The sequence below is a fragment of the Chelonia mydas genome, chromosome 5 (genome assembly GCF_015237465.2).
Source record: "Chelonia mydas isolate rCheMyd1 chromosome 5, rCheMyd1.pri.v2, whole genome shotgun sequence".
NCBI lineage: Eukaryota > Metazoa > Chordata > Testudines > Cheloniidae > Chelonia > Chelonia mydas.
This window is the reverse complement of record NC_051245.2, coordinates 73,415,465-73,430,613: the sequence shown is the minus strand read 5'-3', so window position 1 is coordinate 73,430,613 and position 15,149 is coordinate 73,415,465. Positions and strand designations below refer to the sequence as shown.

Sequence of the window (15,149 nt, the reverse complement as noted above, 5' to 3'; positions counted from 1 at the left end):
TCCTGGCATGAGAACAAAAGAAGCATTTTAAGAAAGAAAGGAGAAGGGGGGAAAAAAAAGCTTAAGGGTGTAGATTTGTTTTATGTCTCTCTTTTAAGCATTTGAGACAGAGCAGACCTGAGGGGAGGCAAGAAAGGAAGAAGCAGTCAAAGTCCAAAGCTCCATGTTCAGTGTGTGGGGTTTGTTCCCGACATTTTGCCTGTTTATTATTGGCTTTGCTGTCAAGTTCCAGATGCTGCCTCAGTACCTCATGGTGGAGAGACTGTTAAAGAATAATGGAGTGTAGAATCACTGTCTGTGAACCAGATTGAAATCTGACCTATGTGGGCTGCAGTAGCATGCAACAAAATATTCTCATTAAGAAGGGTGTTTACTTTTACGATTTAAGGAGAAATCAGTTTTTATTTCTTTGCAAGAGCACTTGTTTTAAGCACAGAATGCAAAGGCAACCCGTTAGGGGAGACGGGAAGAAAGAAGCAGCCCAAAGCAGTCTGGCTGAATGTTTTCTTAATCTGCCTTATCTATACTGCACATTTGTTGGTTTATTGCTTTATTAGTAGATGCCTCTTTATTGCATTCTAATCCAGTTGCATACTTTGGTCATGGGTGCTTATGAGGTCTCTATTTACAGCCTGTATTTGTGACACACTTCTCATTGTGAAAAGGAGTACTTGTGGCACCTTAGAGACTAACCAATTTATTTGAGCATAAGCTTTCGTGAGCTACAGCTCACTTCATTGTGTGTACTTTTTTGTTTTATAGTTTTAGCATACTTTGTAGCATGCAGTTTATCAATAAAATAGAATTTAGATTTATATAGCAGCTTTATATTCCAGGTATTTAATTGAAAGTACTTTCAGAGTGATGACTTTGATACTTGACAATGCACTGTATGTGCAGGCAGACTGAGAAGTAGTTGTGTGCCTAGTTTATAGTTCAGAAAAAGTGTGGGACATTAACCCTGTAATACTGACCGTGGGTATGTTGCTCAGGACAGTGGGTGATCCCCTACTTCTTTTGGAAAATGACACTGAATCATCAACAGCCACTGGGGAAGGGCCAAAGAGTACATGATGCAATGCCTTGTCCAAAACACAAAGTCTAACTGTGCAGCTCTAGTGAAAGAGTATGCTCATGTGCAGCTCTGAGGTTACTGGGAGGTGGAAACGTAAGTCCCAAATGAAAATAAGGCCTGGGGCATGCTAGTGGTGTCTTTATGCTGTTGGTCACAGACAGACCGAGTGGATGAAGCCCACTGCTTCCCTCAGTGCTGAACTGGGGCCAGGCAGGTCCATGCTGTGTATTAGCTTGCTAGCTTTGCCCCAGTAGTGTGTGGGTTCAGGTCACTTGCCGGCATTGTCTGAGTATATCTCACTTAATCATTTCCCTACCATTGCAGAGGCCTCGAGCACTGGTGCACCTCAGTTCTTCCAATCCCCTCCTGTGGCACATAATAGTGTAGTCTCCTACGGGCTATGACACTTACGTTTTATTTTGGTTGTTGGGCTTAGTGTGCGGGTGCTGGATGATGTTAGTGGCTTCTGCTATTCAAGTCAGACTAGATGATCTAATGGTCCCTTCTGACCTGAAACTCTATGACTGACTCTCTGTTGAGATCTCCTTCAGGCTCATGTGGCAATACAGCACCCCACTCAGCGGGTTAAGACTAGCTTAGGCCTCCCTTAAAACAGAAATGTATTTCGACTGCTTTTGGTCCTGGCAGGCCTTGTAAACAGACTCAGATTTTGAGCTATTGTGCTTAGCATATATACCAGTTCCCTTGTCTGATGGTTTTAAATAATTTGAACTGGAGTCAAGGCAATTTGAGCTCTTCCATAGGGGTGAAATTTTGGCCCGGGACTCTTGAATCAGAGAAAGAAACATAAGATCAAAGTCTTTGAATGTTGCTGCTGTTTTTGCACAAACAAAATAAATACAACGTAAGATCTGTCAGAATAAAAATTCTATGCTTAGATTTGTGTAATTCTTTTGAACAAAGGTATGACTAAAAATATCAGTTCAGTAACAGCGATATGAAATCCAACAAGAGGTTGTCAACTGGCCTTCTTGCAGATGCTCTTGATCCTGCGGTGACCAGAGGAAAGCAAGAGGGGCATTAGATAATTTGCTGATTGAAAAACCACTTAAGCATTTATTTCTTTGCATCTCTTGGGGCTAAGCTGGCAAGCTACAAAATTTAACTCATGGTAGAAGAAAAGAGAAGGAAGAAATGATGAACAGGAGGGAAGGTCAATCTGCAGTCAAAGCTAGAAGATACTGTCAAAAGGTGTATTCATTTAGATCCCTCTGAGATGGCTCACCACCTTCTCAGAAATTATTTTTTCAAGAGGAAACAAAGGACAATAAGGTATCTTTTGAAGTTAGAGCTGCTTTTTTCCCCCTTATAATGAAATCTGACAGATCATCTTTGATCTCTGGACAGTCTCCAATCTTGTATAGCTTTGATTGCTAACATAATGGATATGTTGTTTTCTGTATACACTGAAAGTGGGTCTTACACAATCTAATTAGCATGGATGTTAATAAACAAAGAAGTGATACCTCATACAGAGGGTGCGGGTTAGGAAAGGAAGACAGACTTACATTCATGTTATCACTTTGAGCATGAGAGACTGAAGCAGAGAAATATAGACTGCAGCGAGCCATAACACAGCATGCTGCTGTTATAAAAGTGTGCTTTTACAGGATTAACACAAGTGGGCTGTGTTTATGCCTCTCGGTGTGTGTAAGTCTTATCTTGCAGTGTCATGTTTCTGGAAAGCACACTGGTGTTTGCCAGCAAATGCTTGATTAGTACAATAGCATTATGAGAGACTCCCCTTTCTCCCTTTTGGTAATATGCAGTAGGCAGCTCTAGTGGAACAGATTGTGAAAGCTGCTAGCAGGAATGTCTATCCCCTCCACCCCCTTAGCTGGTTATCATAAAAGAACAAATGTATTAGTGCGGGAACAGAGCCCAAACTTTGGCCCTGATCTTGCAATATGATCTGCACAGAGCTTCAGGCAGGAGGAGGGATCCACCTGTAGAGATCCAGTTGCAGAATCAGAGCCCAGAAATTATCCTAAAATGGCACTACAAAAATGGCTGATGGAAAATATCTCAAACTATTTCACTGTGAAAAATGTCCACAGTGAAAAATAAAAATGTTGGCCAGTACTATTGATAAGATGGCATTTGGAGTACCATGCCTGTTTTTGGAAGCTATACTGCAGGAAGGCTCCTGAAGAAAATACTAAACATCTAAGCTATCCAGGGCAGGGACCATCTCCTCATCTGTGTTTGTGCAGAGTGCTGTACAATTCAGCCCCAATCCTGATTGGATGCTACAATATAATATAATGCATGAAGTACAAAAGGGCCAGGGGGAATGATAAAGTATTTCAGGAGTTTAAAATACCTGGTTCTTTTTGAAAAGAGGTTTACAATATGAAGGGAGATAACTGAAGATATGTATGGCTTCCTTAAAATTGTTTGCTTGAGAGTGTGTGAAGCTCAACAACAAGAGAGCATGAACTGAAACTCAGAAAGGTCCAGACTCTCTAGGAGATGTTTCTTTTCAATGAGGGTAGTTCTATTTTGGAACAGACTAGCCAAAGGAGAAATAAAAATGAAATTGTTATCATGCTAAAGAAAAGTATATGAAAGGGACACAGATGGTGCACAAGCCAAGCTCCAGCAAATAACATGGTTGGATGGGCATGTACAGCCTCCTCCAAACTTGGAATATTATTGTGTAAACTTTCTGTGTTGAAAAACCACTGTGGGCACCACTGCGACCTTGACATTTACTATTCAGACTAACTACCAATGTACTGATGCATTTCCCCTTTTAAATACAGAGAATATGTGATGGGGCAGCTGCCCCACACCGGCAGAAAAGAGGTTAAAAGCAGCCCTAGGGAGGCTGCGCAGGAGGCAGCCAATCAGAGAGGGGCTGCAGAACAGAGCAGCTTCAGTCACGCTCTGGAGCTTGAGATGGGAGGCGGACTGGCTGCCTTCTAGGTGGAAGAAAGCTAGCAACTGGGGCACGATCAGGGGAGTGAGAGTGAGCTCCTGGATGGCTGAAGCCTTGAGGTAAGGGTGAAGAAGGTTCTAGGGCCATGGGGAAGTGGCCTAGGGAAATAGACTGAGTGATTGGAGGGGACATAGCAAGTGGCTGCTATCTACAGGATCTGTGGGCCAGCACCCAGAGTAGTGGGTGGGCTTGGGTCCTTCTTCCCCCTCCCCCACTCCTTGCCACTGGGGAAGTAGCTAAACAGTAGACTGTGTTTGCCACTGAAGGAAGTGGCTGGACAGTGGCCTGCAGTTGCCCTGGAAGGGGTGAGAACTGAGTGTGACACAGCCAGAGGGCTGTGTCCTGCAGAGGATTTTGTGGTCCTTGGAGTGACATGGGTTCAGGAGGAGAATTGATGGCAATGAGACACCACCAGAAGAGGCACACTCATGAACAGAGCTAATCCATAGGACAGCCAGGAGGAGGTGCCATAGTGGTGGGTCCCACCCTGTCACAAATACCACAAACACAAAGGCACAAGTAATACTGCAGTATGGTATACACCAAACATTTTAATGGAACTCACTGTAGGAGTTCATACTAGTCTGAAATGCTTATACTTAAAATACAGTATCTGCTAGTCAAATATACTTCTATACCTTGGGTGAAATTTCTAGAGGCACTCAGCCTTGCCCTAACTCTAGTCCTATTAAGGTCAATGGTAAAGCACTTTTGAAACCCCCATTTGTTTTGCACATAAAAAGCTGTATACTATGGGGCCAGTTCTATTTGCTGTTCTAATACAGCAAATGATATCAGCTGGACTGTGGTGTTTGATTGCTATCAGATAGTGAGCTTAAATTTATCCCACTCTTGCAGAGTGGTCCAAATTATTATTCTCTATAATAGCAGGATTGCTGTGCCTGAATGAGTGTTTTCAATGGAGTGTCCTGCCTTGGGGAATCTGCACCAGGGCAGCTTTAAAGTATGGTTGGGGCCTGCTTTGGGGCTGTTCTGCCTGATTGCAAGGCCCCCCATGTTGACCTTCACCAATGCAACCTCATATCAAGCACTGACAGAGACCCTGTGCCTGGATTTTACAGCAGAGGAAGTCAGTGTAGCCTAGGCTCAAATCAAGGCCCATAACTTTGAGAGGGCATGTAGAAACCTCTCTTGAATATTGACTGATCACAACCCTATCATTCAAAGCAGTACTGAAGGCTGGTTTTGATTTGCCCAGTTCATTTTATTCATTGTGAGTTGGACGTTTCATACACAGTACATTCAGACTTTGGAGACTTGTTTGAGGGCTTATTGCCTTACTTTTATACCATTCTTGCAATTTAGTTTTCTAAATTTTGTATGGGCACCCAGAGGACTCTAGCTATATAGCACCAAGAAATTATGATGATGATTATAATGATACTCTTTAATTATTAATTAAAATTACAATATAAATAGAATTCTTGAAAGGAAAATTGAATTCCAATTTAAGATTGAAAGTGGAATAATACATTGCACAGTAACTGACCTATGATCCACATCTGTCACTGATACAGTACCTCACTGAATCATTAGACATGCATTCACCTCTTGTACAAGCACAGAGACCAGTAGCGGTTGCAAGAGGGCCTTTGAAGGACAATTCATTTACATGCTATGGTTCTAGAAAGCGACCAAAGGCTGTCCAAATGTAATGGACAATGTAAATGCCATAATGAGTGCATTCATATCAACTGAGGGGAGGCATGAGTATCAGAGACCATAGCAGACTGAGATGGTTGAATTGTACATGCATCCAGCCTTGCATGCATGCAGTTTATACTACAATATCCCTTGGCAAGTTAGAGCAGCCTAAAGGCTGCCAGGTAGTTAAGGCACATCAGAGCACAGGAGACCACTAGCCACGCCGTTAACCATAGTCACACCATCACTCTAGCTCTATATCTGCTAAGGATTTCCCTAGGCTGGGGTCATCCTCCTATTAAGAGTGCACACAACTTTCCTAACACCTGCCATGTCTGCCGATACCGGTTTAGGCTGGACAATGTCACTGGAAGACTGCAAAAGTGTATTAGCACAGCCAAGGATCAGAAGCCGAAATCTCTAAATTGTCTCCAGAACGTCGGTCCTTTGAGCCAACTTTTGGGATAGGTGGACTTGTGTAAGTTATGTCCCTAATCTTTCACAAAATGGTATTCTTTCAGAGCAGGACTGTGGCATTGGAACCATCACCTAATCATATTGTTTTGATAACAATGTTCTGGGAATAGTATTATGTTCTTAAGGGTTGTCTCAGAGAAGGTGAAAATAAACCGGACTTTCATTCCTCCACAGCATTCTTATCAAGATTAGTTGAAAATAAAGGAAGGTTAATTGCAGCAATTGCCTCACATCTGTGTGTCATTTTGGCTTTCTAACCAAAACATCTATCAGCTCAAATGTTTAAAATGGATGGATTGCACTCTGTAGAGTTTACCTTGAAACTGTAATCCCATCATCTCCCTAATATCTGAGATTTTAGAGGTAAACCTAATTTTTGTCTTAATCTTGAAGATGTGAAGATTGTTTTGAATTCCTTTTGTGGATGGTGGTCCCTGTCTATATCCTTCTATCAATTCCTCTTTCATTCTTTTTCTTCTGGGGTGTATTGGGCAAGATTACAAGCAGAAATTAAAAAAGAAAAAGGAAATAGGGTTATATTATTAAATGTCACCTTCCTCATCAACCCCCACAACAAAACCACTCTCTCGTTAAAATATTTTTGTCATTATTTGCATTTGGAAATCTTCCCACAGTTTTATTGATCATAAATAATATACTATTAAATGGCTTGAACTGTATTGCACACAAATAAAGCTTTGTTATAATGATTGCTTCAAATCAGTGGCTTCAGAGGCAAAACTGGATTAATATAAATCCTTCAAAGACTAAAACACATTTGCAGATTAATGCTGATCTCTGCTTAACCCCCCCCAAACTCACTCTTCTGCATTGATTTATCTAAACAAGGCCAGCTGGCTGCACACAGTGCATTGCTTCCTCTCTAGGTCAATTAACAGACACCTGGACAGGATTCAGACCTTTGTTATGATCAGAAAATCCCATTAGATGTTGCGACAGGTGGCTGTCAAATGCCTGATACCAACATGAATATTGTATTTGGAAACTTGAAGTAGATGGTATGAAAAGCCTGACAGCTATAAGTCTCATATGCAGAATTGACTCCTTTATTGACTGATGCTATCTCTCAAATAGAAGGAATCTGCTCTAGCTGTTTGATTTTAATATGATAGAAAATTATTTTGGATGATTGATAGCTGAAAAGGGATTGAGTCACCAAGAACTCTTCATAACTATATTACGATAGGTAGTAGCCTAAACAGGAAAGATGGGCTCCCATTTTATTGCAAGTGAGAGAAATTGCCTTAAATATGACAAGGCTATGTTCATTTATATTCCAAACAAACTGGAAGAGCTTCTTATAAATTATTAATCCCCAGACTGGTTGTGCACTACCCTGAGCTGTTGTCTGGGCCATACTTTCTCAGTCTCCATATGGGGATATTTGCTGAAGCTGTTATTTCAGGTCATGCTGGTTCCCACCCCTCCTTCTCCCAGAAATCTACACTTGTGGCTGGAACTGAAATTAGAGCCTTTGCTGAGTTTCCAAAGCAATCACTGGGCAGTTTGTTTTTTAAAGTGTGAAATCCTGACTCCACTAAAGTCCATGACAAAACTCCCATTGCCGTCAATAGGGCCAAATAGTTCTACACGTCTGCATTTAGGACCTGCTCCAAAGCCCAGTGAAGTCAATGGGAGTCTTTCCATTGAAATCAATTGGCTATGGACTAGGTGCCTATTGACTGGGATTAGGAGGAGGTATGGACTTTTCTAAAACTAAGATTAGCTTTAGGCTCTGAAGAGATTAAGCGCATCCACACTGATGTGAATCTGAGACAAACTTTCAAATCTTTTGAAATTACCCAGTTGCTATTACCTTATTTAAGTGCACTGGGAATTATACTATTTTTGTGAATACCTTATTTAAGAATGTACTGTTCCTATATTTTAGGAAATGATATGGCTGGGCCAGAAATGCTGATATTTATGATTGACTAGCTCTTTGGCTAGCTTCCCATACATATATTGGACATCAGTATGTGTCAGGTAATTGACTGCTGGCTTATACTTAAAAGTACAAAATGTAGCAACCCCTTTTCCCCCTAAGTTTTCCCCCAAACCACTTTAAAATTTAGACGTTAGAGGTAAAAAAGGCATATTAGATTGCCTTGTCCATGCCTTTTGTTTGCAGGATATAGATCCTACATAGACAGACGTTCAACTGATACTACACTTGATCTTAGACTAAAGACTGAGAAGTTATAATGGGAGAGGCTAACAATGCTATCTCTTCAGGAAGTGTTTAGCTACTGTACTGGTACATTAAGTCTATAAAATCATAGTACAGTATTTCTTTTAAAATGTTACAATTAATAGACTTTGAAAGATGTATGGTGGGCAGATACAATTTTTCCATAATACATGTTTATCACAAATTACACACACACACTTATAGGATCATGATTTTTTCTGAGTAACTAGAGATGAGTGGGAATAACTCTATTAATAAAAACAGTAAATTGTGACTATTGCGATGCACATTTCATCTGTGTCTTAAAAAAGAAAAATGCATGTTTAAGAAAGTTGTAACAGCCTGTGTGTGGAATTTAGGCATGCATGACATTTACATGTGGGATTATAAATATGGGAATGAAGATGCTCCTTTCAGACTATAAAACACAACCAGCAGTGCATTTCTAAAGGAATATTGCATGCTTTGGGTGTGGGCTGAGGCATGAGACCAAGAAGGATAATAATCCAGGAACACACAGTCTGTTTTGTGTTACAGGCAGTAAGTTATTGCTGTTACAAAATGGGAATGAACAAAAGGAGGAAAGAGTCATGCCTGTGGATTATGGACATGGGTAAAGCATCTTTGACCAGTGAAAGCCAGTGAGCAAATCTACTCAGCAACACATTCACTGTAAATGCATCAGACCTGTCATCCACTCTCTCCACCAACTTCCCATAGAATATCCAGACAAATTCAGCATCTCTGTCCTTCCAAATGCCCGCTGCCCTGGGCTCCAGGATGGGGACCATGACTGACTACTCTGCACTTCAGCCCAATGGAGCTGCAAAGGTAAAGTGACTTCCTGAGTCTGAGCTTTCTCAGGGGTTCAGTTGAGGCTGTGGAACAAAATCCCATAGCATACAAGAATCACCTCAACAGTCATCACTCACTATTCCATGCGCTTCTGTGACCACACCTTTAATACATTCACACACATAGAACAATAGAGATAAGTAACTTTAAAAAATCCAAACAAATTTTAAAAATCATAATTTCCCCCCTGGAGAAGCAAAGGGAGAAAAGGGACAAATGTAGGACAAATGCTAGTCATATGACTTAATGCACTTCTGGAAGATAATCTGATGATGGATGAGGGTAGTATAAGAAACTAATAAAGAATAGAATGGAACAGTGAGAAATTTTTAGTGCTGCCAGAGTTCTAACTGTTAACAGTCAAACTGTATGCTATGCACAATATATAGGCTCCATAAACTATTTATTTCAAAAATACTTTTGCTTGTCACATGCACTCCTTCAAAATCATACTTATTTGTTCCATTATAATTAAACATGGTATAAGAAGAGAGAATAGATGATAGTGTACATATAGGACCACATATTAAAATTTGAAGGTCAAAGTCCACACATACAATTGCACAGATATATTTGTGCATGCAGTGATAGTGATTGTGCATGCAAATTAGGCAAGACTCCTTTTTTTATGCAATCAGCTGACTCGTGTGCATTTCAGTAACATAGGTCTGCATGGAACTTGGTCTTTACGTTCTGAAAATCTGTGTGCTGTCTTTACGGTCAGTGTGTCAGAAGATAGAGGGCTTCTAGTGCATGAAAAAATATGTGATGTATAAAAATACATAAATGTATGTCTCCCATGATATTTGCATCCCTAAATACCCAGTTTTCGTAATTAACAGATTTACATGAACAAATGTGGGTGAACATATGCAAGCACAAATTTTGCAGGTACAGGTCAAGACCTCTCCCATATTTGGGAATAGCAAAATATTTTGTTGCAGTCAAAAATGGTCAAAACTAAATGTTACAACATTTCTGAATTGAAAGTTTTGATTTTCAGTTTTTTGATGAGAAGTCGAAATTTTCCATGGAAAGCAGACACTTTTCTTATGGAAAAATTTCATTTTTTCCCAAACCCCTATTTTCTATTTAAAAAAAGTTTTGACCAGTCCTACTCATTAGACTCCAGAAGCTTCTCCTGTGGTGGTGCAATTTTGATTCCCCATATCTGGGCTGTGGTTTACAAACCACAGGAAAGCTCTGAGAGGGGAGTGGTAAATAAACTCTATCTTTCCCTCATTATAGTGAATTTAGTGACTGCCTTGCACTTTATCTCAAATACTGATGGAGGATTTGATGAGTAGTTGGCATGCACGCATGTAACTGTAATAGGATAGTTTGGAGACATGAATTAAATATTGTTTTTTACAGTGGTTGGTCAGATTATAGAAGAGCAAAAATTAATCCATTTTAAGAACCTATTAATGGTTCTAATGTCAAGCATTCATATTTAAATCAATATTTTCTCATCATAAATGTCATTGGATGGCAGACTGTCATTTGGTTGCCTATCTGTAGTCAATAGGCATTCTGCAAATGATGATTATTAGTTTTTCAGCTTTTTACAAATAGTACTTATTTTCTTCTGAATATGTGAAAAAGTTTGATTGGATGAACCAAACTATCTTGAATTGCTTAAGTCTGTGCAAAGGAAAATATAGTCCGAAGTAGTGCAGACATTTTTTCACTTCTGGATGTATTTGTGTTTGGGTTTATGATTTCTGTAACTATATCACATTTTTTTGTCATAGATTATGAAAAACTGCTCAGGCTACCACTCCTTTCTTGCTCTGGAAAAACTGAACTTCTGACTCTGCATCTCATTACTCTCCAACGGAGTATTCTGAATAGAAGAATACTATGCATATGTTGTTAAGAGAAGTAGGCACGTTCTTTTCCATTGAGATGTGACATTGTAATGCAAACTCTACTATCTTTTGGATGTAAACGATAACTGAGCAGATAAGGTCCCATTTTAGCCCCTTTATGTTTGGTTTGCAGGCAGTTTAAAGGACCTAGATGTGAGCAGGTGTTTGTCCTCACTCTTTTGTCCTGGACATTTGTTCACAACAGTTTTGGTTGACAGCCAGCAGTTTTCTGTTGTCCCCAATGTTCAGTGGGTGCAGTCGAGTAAAATGAGTGAGATGGTCATGAAAATAAAATTCTGGAGTTTGAAATAATTAGATGGAAATTCAGTTACTTTCTAAAACTTGATGGGTCAGCCCCTCACCCTGTGTAAATTGTCACAGCTTCACTGAAGTCAATAAAGCAATGCCAAGATACACCAGCTGAGGATGCTGAGTGAACACTGCAAAAATGTGAATATTCATGTGAATTTTAAAATGAGTTCAGTTTAGCTGTGTTCTATTCAGTTCAGGTTCTTATAATGGCTCTCATCACCATAGTAACTGTGTATATGCCCTTTTACTGTTTGCTGTCTGAATGCTCATGTGATTGAGTTTTACTAGCACAAAAGCTTGTGCAAAGTGAATTTTAAGCTTACATGTTTGAATACTTGCAAAATGTGAAATTTGCTTTCTGTGAATATTTACACCATAATTTTTTTAATAACAGTTTGTTTGATTCCTGACCAAATCAATGAATGTCATTTCACTAATGTCCATTACAGTGAAACAGGACAACTTACATTTCAGTTTTCAAAGAGCAAGTCCTAGAGTAAATGAAATATGCTAAACATTTAATTGAATAAAGGATAAATTTGAGAAAATTGCTAGAGGACAATCTGCAAACAGAAAAAAGCTAAATTCATGAAATACAATATTTTGTTATGAATTGCTCACTCATTTCTATTGGTAGACCTCTCACTCAAAGGACAAATAGAGTGAAATTATTTTATTGAGCATTATCTGCATATCACAAACTCTTAATTCCCTAATGGAGTTGTGTCTACTACCTCTGACTGGGTGTATTGACTAGTAATGATCAGTAAAAGACACAAGAACATGGTGAATGTATGCAAACATTAAAATGACTACAATACTACTATCTGAATCAACTTACTGTGTAATTTTAAATCCAACATGAATTAAGTAATTCATATGTTAGTTTTCAAAGCACCTAAATGATTTAGGTAAGTCCCAGTTTCAGCACAAGTGAACATCAATGGGATCCCATTGGATTTCATTAACTCTTAGGCTCTTAAGTCACTTTTGAAAATAGGGTTTATGCTTCTAAATCACTTACATAATTTAGAAAATGTTACTCTTTATGCCTAATTTTGTTGCCACTGCAGCCAATGAGTGTTTTCAACCCCATAATCTAGAAAAATTGTTCACCTATGTCACTGATCCAGCATCATCTGGATCTCTTGGTAAGCTGGGAGCAAGCAAACAATATATGTTTTTTAATACGTCCAAATGTAAAATGATATATCAATGAACAAAGAATGTAGGCCATATGTACAGGATGGGGGATTCTGTCCTGGGAAGTAGTGACTCTGAAAAAGATGTGGGGATCATTGGGGGAATCACCTGACTACAAACTCCCAGTGTGATGCTGTGGCCAAAAGCAATCTTTGGATGTATAAATGAGAATCTAGAGTAGGAGTAGCAAGGTTATATTACTTCTGTATTTGGTACTGGAATTTGGTGTGACCATTGCTGGAATACTGTGTTCAGTTCTGGTGCCCACAATTCAAGAAGGATGTTAATAAATTGGAGAGGGTTCAGAGAAGAGTCATGAGAATGATTAAATGACCCAAAAACGTGCCTTATGAGAGACTCAAAGAGCTCAATCTATTTAGCTTAACAAAGAGAGGTTGAGGGGTGACTTGGAAACAACCTGTTACTACCTACATGGGGAAGGAAAAAATGATAATCTAGGAGGACTGGGTATAACAAGATCTAATGGCTGGAGATTGAAGCTAGATACATTCAGACTGGAAATAAAGTATAAATTTTTAACAGTGGAGGTAATTAACCATTGGAACAATTTGCCAAGGGACAAGGTGGATTCTCCATCACTGGCAATTTTAAAATCAAGATTGGGTATTTTAGTAAAAAATATGCTCTAGTTCGAACAAGAATTAATATAGGGAAATCTTATGGCCTGTGTTATACAGGGGTCTCTCTACTGGTTTTATAATCTATGAACATGGGAATCTATATCATGGACTCAGCTCTCATCACATAATGTTGTAACAAGCTTGTGATTCAAGGAAAGATTATTGTGAAATGTTTTTTTAATTCAAAGGAATGTCAATCTTCATTTACTCACTATTAAAACAGGTTGCATGACTATCTATTTTAATCTGTACATTAATTTTTTAAATTTTGTGTAGTTCCCCTATTGGGACAATTTTGCTTCCATCATAGTGAGAAGCTTAGTAAAGAAATGAGTAGGAATTTGTATGCTTCAGGACATTTAATTTTTTTTTTATAAAATGATATCAGAGTAATTGTTTTTCATTGTCAGTAGAGCTTTGCTTGCTGCCCAACATAATTGTGATCAATTTGTCCACCTTAACCTTCACAATATGATGCTCAGTAACACTGACACAACACCATATCAAATTTGCAAGCACATCTTTGCAAGTCAGTTGGCTGTAGCCTCCTCTAGTTCCATGAGTGTAGGAGAGCCAAAGGAATTGTGCAAATATAATTCTTACCTATGCAAAAAAAGTGATTAAGCTAACTCAGAATTTCCTGTCAGACTAGATGACATGTCTCAGAATGAAGATGAGATTTTAATTGCTTGTTTCACTTTATTTTAGTGTCTACTTTTAGATTTTTCTCGTTGCCCCCGGGTCATTTTTTTTTTCCTTCTGGCAGATTTACATCCACCCCAGCATCTGAGTATGGTTTTTGTCTATTTATTCTGTGACCACCCCTCTTTCCTTTTGTAGCTCCTTATCTGGAACCTCTCTTCATAATGGATGTCATCTTTCTTCTTTGACCTTTCTGGCCTAGGTCCTGCTCTGAAATTTTTGTGAGTGCTGAGTGGTTGATGGGGTATTCACTCAGGGGGTGAATTAATCCAGTTGGGACATTAAGAGCCTGATCTAGCAAAGTGAAAACTGAGGTTGATATGGGAAACTCTGAGTAGTCCTGATCATATTTTTGCATTGGCAAGAATTATACCTGTAAGATCCTCTTAACACTAACTAGTCATTAGGGAGTCATTAGGAGCTGTCATGTGAATCTCTCAGTACATTGTAGAATTGCGTCCTAAAAACTTTGTTTCTGCAGCTCACTGGAACTCCACCAGCATGGACAGCAGGAATGCTAAGGTCACTCCTGGACCTAAATCTCTTTATAATTCTCTTTTCAAATCAAGCAAGGGGGGGGGGGGAGATTCCCTATGGATGCTCCTCTCTTTCCTTGAAGGCAAGTGATAGCTCTAACCTTCTCAGTGCACTTGTGCCTTGAGGCTCTGAATAGACTTTGTTTTACAGGTGGATGGACATTGGAAATGTGTGCTGTGCCCCCAGGGAACGTTTGAAGCATGCACAGTATTAAAGGTGCAAGTCGGAAGAATGTCTTGGGTTGTGCCAGTAAGAAGAAAGTAGGCAAGGCCTTGCAGTGTCTGCTGTGTTCCAGGTAGGATCAAATAAGCTGGAATAGAGTTTAATGTGTTTGCTTTCCTATTCATTTCCCTTGTTTTCCCCAGATACAGAGGAGAACCCATTGACCTCATGATAACATGTATACAAGTTGGCTGCCCCCCATGTGCCATCTTGGGGTTGGGGTACCTCTGCACTGCCCTGTCCTTTATTCTCTCTTCCAGGTCCTTTTACAGAAACTGCACACACTTGCTCATCCAGTCACCAACCACCATTATTGGGGTCTGGGTTTATTCAGACAAATAACTGAAAAATAAAACTTAGTCCCAAAAATCTGTCCCAAGGCCTGACTCTTACCTCAGCGCCTGGGTGAGTGAAA

The 15,149-nt window shown here is 39.5% G+C and overlaps 1 long non-coding RNA gene across 2 annotated transcripts in view; it reads left to right on the top strand.

The window, feature by feature from the left end:
* The window catches only part of LOC122465817, a 92,025-nt gene extending 77,247 nt beyond the window's left edge, over nucleotides 1-14,778 (top strand). The window contains exons 1-3 of one of the 2 annotated variants that reach the window (XR_006290895.1): nucleotides 3,972-4,096; nucleotides 8,929-9,222; nucleotides 14,663-14,778. This is a non-coding gene — a long non-coding RNA (uncharacterized LOC122465817). Of the gene's footprint in view, nucleotides 1-3,971; nucleotides 4,097-8,928; nucleotides 9,223-14,662 lie in introns of those variants that run through there. The other variant, XR_006290894.1, reaches the window with a different exon arrangement.
* Nucleotides 14,779-15,149: the final 371 nt, after the last annotated feature.